This window comes from Danio rerio, chromosome 7 (assembly GCF_052040795.2).
Source record: "Danio rerio strain M-AB ecotype USA chromosome 7, GRCz13ab, whole genome shotgun sequence".
Taxonomy (NCBI): Eukaryota; Metazoa; Chordata; class Actinopteri; order Cypriniformes; family Danionidae; genus Danio; species Danio rerio.
Window position 1 is genome coordinate 74,446,035 of NC_141027.1, and position 10,290 is coordinate 74,456,324.

Sequence of the window (10,290 nt, forward strand, 5' to 3'; positions counted from 1 at the left end):
TAGTTTTTTTTTTCATTTGATGCAAAATTATGTATTTTTATGTTATTTTTCTAAAAACAGTTTTCTTAAAAGCTCTTAAGGGTTTTAGGAAGCTGATGACCATTAAATGCATCATCACCATTTCTGAATAAGGTTTGTTGTGTTTGCAACACAATCTCATGGCAATTCGTAACTTTTTGACTTAGTGGCTAATTCGTATGAATTCATACGATCTAATTCGTACAATTTAGTACGACTTGCTCATCCCCCAATGACGGTTGGGTTTAGGGGTGGGGTTAGGTGCCACGCCTCCTTTTTAAAATCGTACAATTTCGTATGACTGAACTCGTACGAATTCATACGAATTAGCCACTAAACTGGCAAAACGTAAAAAACTTATGTTTTCTTGTGAGATCAGACTGGTTTGTTCACACTTTCCTTTGATCTACACCTCTCAAAACAAGTACCATGCATGCACATGGCATCATCGTTTTCATAAACTCTCATTGTTGGGCATATTATAAATTCATGTCTGGATAGGTGTTACTGCAAATAATGACAAATATTTTAGCCAAAATCTGTTATCAATACCACACTTTAAAATCACGTTCATTAGTATGTTCTCCTCTCTGGCATGTTATTGGGCCTGTGATTGGGGATGTGGTCCATGCTGCAGTATACGTCCCTTATTTTATTTATTTATTTATTTTTTTTGTATTGAAAGTGGTAGACCCAACTGAAGCATGATTTACTTATTTAAATTCCACTACGACTTTGTGTAATGAAAACTACTTACATTTTGCCAGATCCTCTCATTTAAGCCCTCGGTTTACCCGCGGTGCTGTTCAAGTTTTCAGTCTGTCGTGTTGTTTGTGTTCGGTTCACTTTCTGAATCACGCATACGCAGTACTATCGGTTCACCTGCTCTCAAATCTGATCTCTGTGTAGACTTAGACTACTGTCTTAATAGCTAACCAAATAACTTGGAAAGTTGGTTTATTTCGAGTCAGATGGGGATATCAATCATGTTAAAAAGTAAGCTGTTTATGGATAAGTTCCAAATGATTCAGTTGATTTGGTGAACTAGTTCAACCGGTTCACTTAGAAGATCCGGTTAAAAAGAATGATTCGTTCGCGGTCGCGATCACGTACGGAAATAAAACCCATTATTAGGCACAAATGTGTTAAATTAATATGTTTAAGTGTCTTCTCGAGTCGTATTTAATGCTTTCACCGTGCTGCTGTCATGTCCTCTTATTGTTTTTGTCGCGGGAGCAACAGTGAAGACTGACTGGAGGAGAACAGACTTGATCTGATGCTGAGGTCCTGTACGGGTCAAATACCTGGCAGCGCGAAGTAAACAACTGCATATGCCGAGCAAGTGCTTCTTCCCACACTGATAAACTTCCGGTGAACGGTTATTGTGACTTTATTCAATTTTATACAGTTTTTATAGCATCGATGTTGTAATGGAATTAAAATATATTCAGTAAAATAATCTTTGACATTCAATTAGTTGCTCAATCATAAAACGAGATGAAAAGCCGTTTACTCGCACACGCCTGTCAGTATTAACAGGCAAGGCTAGCGCATATGCTCTATTGAATATACTTGGTTTAAATAAATGTTCATTTTTTAAAGACATGGAGGCGAAAAATGTAATTTAATGCAGCACTTCTTGTACGAGACTCACTTTATATTGTATATCACTCAGCCAGTGGAGATCGCTGATTATTAAAGAAAACAGACCTTAACATGCAGTACTGGGTTGTGGATGGAAATGCATCCACTGCCTAAAACATGCTGGAATAGTTGGCGGTTCATTCCACTGTGGAGACCTGAGACTAAGCCAAAGGAAAATGAATGAATGAAAAGCTTTTATTCACACAAACATACATACACACAAAAAAACAACGTTTCAGGCTCCAACCATCCATATCAGCTGTGTTTCTCATGCCTTTGCTCAGGTATTGACCCACACTGAGACACCGGCAGAGATTGAAAGCTCTAGATAGAGAAAATGTGGAGATACTGCAAGAAAGAGAGAGAGAGAGAAAGGTTGTGAAGGAGGAGAAGGAGAGAAAAAGCAGAGAAAAGACAGAAGGTAGCTCTCAGCTGTTCACTTGTACTTAAGAAGTGCATTTACTTTCCATTGATTTCCAATGGTTTAGTCAATTTCCTGTCACTTTTCATTGCAAGTACATGGGATCTCAGTTTAGAGGCTTACAGGAAAACAGAGAAAGTCCAGAGGGGAAAGCAAGGGGGTTTGAGTCGACAAACTGTCTGGCCCGGGATCATTCCTCATTCCTCTCAAGCATGTAGCCACTGTGTAGTTATACGGCATGTCATGTTGACATTTTGTCAACATTTGTCAAGCTAAAATCAACGAATTTAGAGCATTTCAAATATCAGTACCTGTGACAATTAGTACCTCCTCATTTACAGCGAGTATTAATGGAACTGTTTACCCTTAAAATCATATTTTCCTTCCTATTTACTCACACTCAAGTGGTTCTAAACTTGTATGAATTTTCAAACACAAAATAAGATATTCTGTAGAATGTTGGGTGGGGGGTGGGGGGGCATTTATAGTAGAAACAAAACATGCCATAAGGGTCAGGCGTTTTTTCCCTCAACATTCTTCTGTATAGGAGCAGCACGGTGGCTCAAAGGGTAGCACTTTTGCCTCACAGCAATAAGGTCGCTGGTTTGAGCCCCAGCTGGGTCAGTTGGCATTTCTGTGTGGAGTTTGCATGTTCTCCCCGTGTTGGTGTGGGTTTCCTCCGGGTGCTTCGGTTTCCCCCACAAGTCCAAAGACATGCGGTACAGGTGAATTGGGTAAGCTAAATTGTCCGTAGTGTATGTGTGTGAGTTAGAGTGTGTGGGTGTTTCCCAGTGATTGGTTGCAGCTGAAAGGGCATCCGCTGTGTAAAACATATGCTGGATAAGTTGGTGGTTCATTCCATCTCTTATGACCACTTGTGCACAGATATCAACAAGACCGTTCCCTCTTTCAATCAAGTAGTAGGTGTTTTGAACAACACTCGATTGAATTCACATTGGAAAAATGTGCCCTGGTGTACGTTTTTGAGAAACTAGAAATATGTGCTTGTGGGTATATGCAAAATGCACATTTGAGTACGTACAATTGAAGTCAGAATTATTAGCCCTCCACACTATACTATCCGAGAAGTGTGAGTGCTCTGAATCTGGCTCAGGCACGGTTCACTTGGCCGGCCCTGGCCCGGTTGGAAGAGGTGGGCCAAAGTGCGGTACACTTGGGCTTCGGTACGATACACTTGTATAAGTGCAAAACGTCCCTGAGCCTAAAACTGAAAGTGAGACGTGACTTTTAAGGGACTGTTTCATATTGATTAATTAATCATTCTTAGGGTGCTTTCACACTTGGTTCATTTGCCTGGACCGTACCCAAGTTCGATTGTCTCCCCCTGCCACCTCCTCGGTTGGTTTGTGTTCACACTGTTTTCCTTCTGAACCCCCGTACGCTTACATCATAGAGCTGTTTTGTTTACGGCTGTTGCTAGGTGACTGTCACGAAAGCATGCGTCGAAATGGAAAGACTTCCCCACATCGCAGTCATTCTGCTTTAACTGAAGCTTTTGGTTTGGGACATATAGAAAGCGACTCGCGTCCATCTGCCGCAAAAATGTTATAAACATTCAGAACATCACACAGTGTCTGCAGAAGCTGTTTTTGGAGGAGACAAGCTGACATCACTGTGCATCACTGTGTTTGCCCTTGCAGACGAAACGTGACACACACACACACACACACACAAACACGAACGAACGTTATGAAAACGATAGTTTGTTGTACAATAAAATAAGATGGAAGATATTTTACTGAATTGCTTACTGAGCATAATTATCATATGGCATACATAATATTATATAGTATAATATAAGCTGCGTCCCAAATCGCATACTTATACACTATTCTACGCCATTTTGTAGTATAAATAGTGTAAGTAGTGTGTTCACACTGAAAACTCTAAAAATAATAAGTGCACTTTAATTACCCGGATGATGCACTCATTCAGCCGCTAAAATGAAGTGTGTAATGATGGACACTCACGCACTCAACGACCGCTTACGTAGCGGAAGGGGCGGAGCTATCGGGCGCACTTGTTGAATAACTTTATTTATTTTGGATATTGAAAGCAAAATTCTCCTACGAGAGTGATTATAGCGCCTCCCGATGGTGAATGCGGTAATACTCAAGGCAGGTATTACTTGATAATTCGGTCGTTTATTTCACTGATTTGGCAACCGTCAAACTTCATCAGGGAAACGCTTTGAATATCCGCTTAGTAAAAAAAAACATTAGTGTGCCATTTCGGACAACACTACATACAAATACTATCCTGTTGAGTGTGTAAGTGCATAAGTACATAGTGCATGAGTGCATAGTGTATAGTGTGCCAATTGGGACGCAGCTATAGTTTACTTGTAAATGTAAAAAGTGAAAATGTGAGAGATAGGGTAAGTTTAGGGAAAGAGAAACATACATGCAAAAAATATGTTTGCTTTTCATTTAAACTACTTAATTAAATTAATAAAAACTGATGTTAACTTAATTCCTCAACCCAGGCTCATTCTGAAAAACATCCTGCTATAAATTTTTTGGAGAGTGCCAAATACGTCCCAGGAGCTACATTTTGTTTGCAGTTTTTGTTTTCGTGAATCCACCAGAGGCCGCTTTTTACGCTTTTTTTAGGTCTCTAATTTCTCTTGCGAGTGCTGTTCGCAACTGCTGTTCTCACGTAAATCCACTAGAGGCCACTGACTGACTGACTGACTGATTGACCCGCCCTCCTCCTTCCCTAAACCCAACCGATAGTGTTTTTAAAAGCACTGATTGACCAGTGCCCACCCAATTCCCTAAATCCAACTGACAATTTTCAAAAGCAATCCAGAAAATTAAAAGCCCTCGCCTGATTTTTATCACGTTTTCTGAATTTACCACATTCTCACCCTGTTATTTACTTTTTTATAAAATTTTTTGGCTTCTGTTTTTGTCTTACCTGCTTTCTGGAACAGTTCTTCTCCGGACTCGAACCTGGTTGTCAACTCCTCTCTGCACTTCAAGTCCGCCAACGCACATGGCAAGCTAACTGGACAAACTGGTAACAACAGGGAAAGCCGTTGTCATGTTCACCAGTGAACAACCACCAGATGTCGCTGGTAAACATTCACACACAAACATTCACACTCATTGAACTACATATCTGCCATGTTATGGACTACAACACCCAGTCATGCCACACACACACACGACCGGTTCCAGATCCACACTGATTGAACTCTCACAGCTGAAGTCACTCACACAATGATTATTTGGACTATTTAAACCCCTCTTTTTCACACACATGTTGCTGAGTCTTGTTAGCTGTATCAGTGACATTACAACGCGGTTTCCTTTGTCTGCCTTTGCCGTGTATTTGATTATTAGCCTAGCTTATCCTTTTGTCCTTGTCTGCCGCCTGCCTTTTGACCTTTTGCCTGTTATTCGACTATGATTCTGGGTTGTCTACATATATCTGTTTGCACCTGAATTGACCATCGCTTGCCTGACTTTGAATAAACCTGCATTTGGATCCTACCGTCTGTTGTCAGTGTCACTCCCCGTCGTCACAGCCGTCCACAGGAAGGTAAGCGGTCAGCTGGTAAGGAATGGCGTCATACTCTCCGCGTTCGTTTTAAAGATGAATTGGAGCCAAACGTATTTCTGGCTACATAATTCGCAATCTCCAGAAATGTATATAGGGCTACGTTTTCAGAATAAGCCTAATGCCTTCATGTTGTCTCAACACAAATCGATTGTGTGGAACCCAGCAGTTTTTTATTATTTTATTCAGTGTTGTCTCATATGCTATGTCATCTACTATTATTATTATTATACTGAACACAGTACTAACACTGACCTTGCAGATCTTTGTGTCTTTTTACTTTCGTTCTTTTGATTTTATTCACTGATTTCTGTTCACACAATGTGAATCTCCTGTATGTTTCTTCTCTGGCGCTGTTGTCTCGAGCACCGCATTCCTTCCTGTCTTCTTTCGGAAAATAATCTGCTCACATTGAACATTAATCCTCACTTATTTTCTCTCTGTGCGCTGGACCCTTTATTACTTGCAGGTGAGAAAAGCCCCGTCTCGCTCACAGGCAGACGTGTGTTGGGAGGGGGGAAGAAATCGCCTTTGTTTGGCATTGTGCTAGTTTTAGAAGGAAACAGCCAAACTTTGTTCTCTGAAGTGGTGAAAAAAGAGAAAAGGGAAAATGTAACAAAACAAAAAAAAAAAAAAAAAAAACACTCATAGGATGAAACTGCTGGATGAGACAAAGATTGGTTGGTTTTTCTAAACTCAAGTGTTCTCAGGGAAACAGCAGCTTGAATTGGGCAAGACATATTTGCATTTTTAGTATTATTATCATTTATCTTACCATTTTTATCTTAGCCTTTTGGTGCTGCTTGTTCATTTAAAATGGTTCTGCAATGAGATACATGATTAAAAGCCTACAAAATTCCTTTCGTAACTTACAGTGTATCCGGAAAGTATTGTTTAGCGCTTCGCTTTTTCCACATTTTTTTATGTTTACAGCCTTATTCCAAATTGGATTCAATTAATTTATTTCCTCAAAATTCTACACACGATACCCCATAATGACAATGTGAAAAGATTTTTTTAAATTGTTGCAAATTTATTAAAAATAAAAAACCTGAAAAATCACAAAGATTTTTTCGGACCATCAACATAAACAAGTCTATAATATTTGGCAGAAGAAGAAGGAAAAAAAAACTATCCATAATTTTAATTTATAGAAATTTGCAGCTTCATTTGCATGGACTAACCTCCAAAAAAAGTTGCAGTTTAAAGAGTTGGTTTCAATACATGCTTTTAAAAAGATTTAAAATGATTTGGAGTTTGAAAAATTGGCCTGTAGATGTTCCGATATTGCTTAATCTTGGCCAGGACACTCTAGTAAAAGAGATTTTTAATCTCAATGTGCTTTTCCTGGTAAAACAAATGTTATAAAAACTATAAATATAAAAAATCTATATTTGATGGTAAACTACTGTATATTATTTATAGTTTTAAAGGAACACAGATTTTTTATTAAGGTTTTACTTGTTTTAGATTATTAATTTAACCTTTGTATGCAAACTCTTAAAAGTAAAAAATATTTTTATGTTTTACATTACATTTTACATTAACATTATTATGTTTTTTGTGAAAAAATATATGGATATTAAAGGTTCTTTTATTAATTTAAAATATTATTTCTAATTTATATTTATTAATAAATTATATATTTATACATAAATACATAATTCATTAATACATTTAAAAATTATAAATTAAGATTTTTATTTAATAAAAGAACCTTTAATATCCATATAAAATACATTTTTTTATCTTTAATTTCCACATTATAACTATATATCCACTAAAACATATATTGAAGAGTTGAAAAGCCAGAAACATGTAAAAATAAAAACTTTTTTTTTTCAAATGAAATATAGTTCTCCATTTAGCCATTTATTTTTATTTTAATTAGAAATTAATTTTGATTTATTATTTATACAATGGCGTTCAGTAAGTAGCGTTGTTACCTCACTGCAAGAAGGTTGCTGGTTCGAGTCCCAGCTGGGCCAAATGGCATTTCTGTGTGGAGTTTGCATGTTCTCCCCGTGTTGGCGTGGGTTTCCTCCAGATGCTCTGGTTTCCCCCACAGTCCAAAAACATGCACTATTTGGTTGAATTGGGTAAGCTAAATTGGCCTTAGTGTATGAGTGTGAATGTGTATGGGTGTTTCCCAGTGATGGGTTGCAGCTGGAAGGGCATCCACAGCGTAAAACATATGTGGGATAAGTTGGCGGTTCATTCCGCTGTAGCGACCCCAAATTATTAAAGGGACTAACCTGAAAAAAAAGAATAAAGTAATTAATTATTAAATTATTTTGTTTTTTTATTAGCTGTTTCATTAATTGTTTAGTTTTTTTCGTCAGCGTTAATTTTCGAGATGTTGATTTAACCCTTTAATTTGCATCGTAACCTTGTTGAACTTTGTTCATAGGTTAATATTAAATCAAAACTTAAAAATAAATTAGCTTCAGAAACACAATTGAACCAATGATATTGGATTACGCTCACCACAATTCTTATATGTTGTCCCAACACAAATCGATAAAGTTCATTGGTTCATTTTCTTTTCGGCTTAGTTCCTTTATTAATCTGGGGTTGCCACAGCTAAATGAACCGCCAACCTATCCAGCATATGTTTTACGCAGTGGATGATCTTCCAGCTACAACCCATCTTTGGGAAACATCCACACACACACACACACTCATACACTACGGACAATTTAGCCGACCCAATTCACCTGTACCACATGTCTTTGGACTCTGGGAGAAACCGGAGCACCCAGAGGAAACCCACACGAACGAGGGGAGAACATGCAAACTCCACATAGAAACGCCGACTGACCCAGCTGAGGCTCGAACCAGCGACCTTCTTGCTGTGAGGCGACAGCACTACCTACTGCGCCCTGCGCCGCCCCATCGATAAAGTTATCTCAATCATTTTTTTGCAAGCTGAAGTAGATTGAGCATGAAACAATAAAGTTGTCCTCCAAAAACACTTAAGAACTGGGTTGTTTAAACTCATTTTATAAGTAGTTTAACAAGCAGTAAAAGTATTTTTTGAGTGAGAGCGGAAGTTGAAGGGTTAAATAAATATCTAACTATTAAAAAGGACAGTGACTAGATTATCCATACAAACTGACGAGGACAGAATAGAGCAGAAAGCGGATACTGTTTCCTGAGCAATATTCCTTTCAGTTTTCAGCATTTCATCAGTCGTCTGTGATCGCTCCCCCAGCACTTGTGTTTTTACAGCCATTTCAACACCGTCTGACTACACATAATTCAACTTAATTTCTCCCCTAATTCATCCAGTAGAGCACAGGCTTGCCCTACGAGAATGTGCCTCTTTATTACTGATTTAAACATACAACATGGAATGAGAGGCTGTGATATAATATGTAAAAGTCATGATTAAAACATTGGTAAAATGTTTGTTGTTTGAATAATACAAAGGTAAAAATGTTTACATGTACACATATTCAATTATTTTGGAGAAGATTTTATGCAAAGCAGGCAGCACGGTGGCTAAGTGGTTAGCACTGTCGCCTCACAGCAAGAAGGTCACTGGTTGGAGTCTCGGCTGGGACAGTTGGCATTTCTGTGTGGAGTTTGCATGTTCTCCCCGTGTTGGCGTGGGTTTCCTCCGGGTGCTCCGGTTTCCTCCACAGTTCAAAGACATGCACCATGGGAGAATTGAATAAGCTAAATTGGCCGTAGTGTATGAGTGTTTGTGTGAAAGCAAGAGTGTAGGGGTGTTTCTCAGTACTGGGTTGCCGCTTTGCACTTTATAAACCCTTTTTTTTTATTAAATGAAGCACAAAATAATACATAAAGTAACACAAAAGCTAGTTTTAAAATACAATTATTACAGGATATATTACATCTAATTACAGTAATTACATGCACATTTTCATTTAGTTTATTTTTTTTATTTTATTTTTTTGGTTTTCGCCCTGTATGTGATGCGACCTATTATATTTAACGATAAAACATAATTAGTAATTAACAATATATTTAAGATTAAATGTAGCATTTTTTAATTAAATGATGCACAAAATAATAAATAAAGTGACTCAAAAGCTAAAAAAAAACATGCAAATATTTAGGAATATTTTACACTTAATTACAGTATTAAAACTTACATCTACATCTTCATTTAGTTCATTTGTTTATATGATTTTTAAAATGATTTGTATAATTTTCCTGTCTTATAATAAACAATATAATACTAATAATACAAAAATACTACAAAGAAAATGAACTGTAAAAACATGCTGGTTTCCACATAATTCTTTCATGTTGTGCCAACACAGACATATTAAGTTAACTTAATCATGTTTACAAATTTAAGTGGCTTAAACATAAAACTATTAATTTGTCCCCAAAAAAATGTAAGATTTGTGTTGTTTCAACTCATTTTAAATAAGTCGGGATTTTTGAGTGTGTTATCAGAAAGTCTAGTAAAAAAAAAAAAAAACTTATACAATTATAAAAAAAAAATATTATAAAATTCTATGTGGTCTTAACCCAAATTTGTGTAAAATAACCTAGCAGTAGGAAAAAAAAAATCTTGAGATTAGAATGGCTCCATCATTATCCATTTTTAAATCACTTCTTAAAACGTATAATTTTAGCTTGGCTTT

General features: G+C 37.1%; 1 long non-coding RNA gene across 1 annotated transcript; it reads left to right on the forward strand.

Moving 5' to 3' along the window:
* Positions 1–869: 869 nt before the first annotated feature.
* On the forward strand, positions 870–6,312 carry LOC147843278 (uncharacterized). Its single transcript, XR_015496493.1, has 3 exons — positions 870–1,014; positions 5,040–5,143; positions 5,637–6,312. It is a non-coding gene; the product is annotated as an uncharacterized LOC147843278 (long non-coding RNA).
* Positions 6,313–10,290: the final 3,978 nt, after the last annotated feature.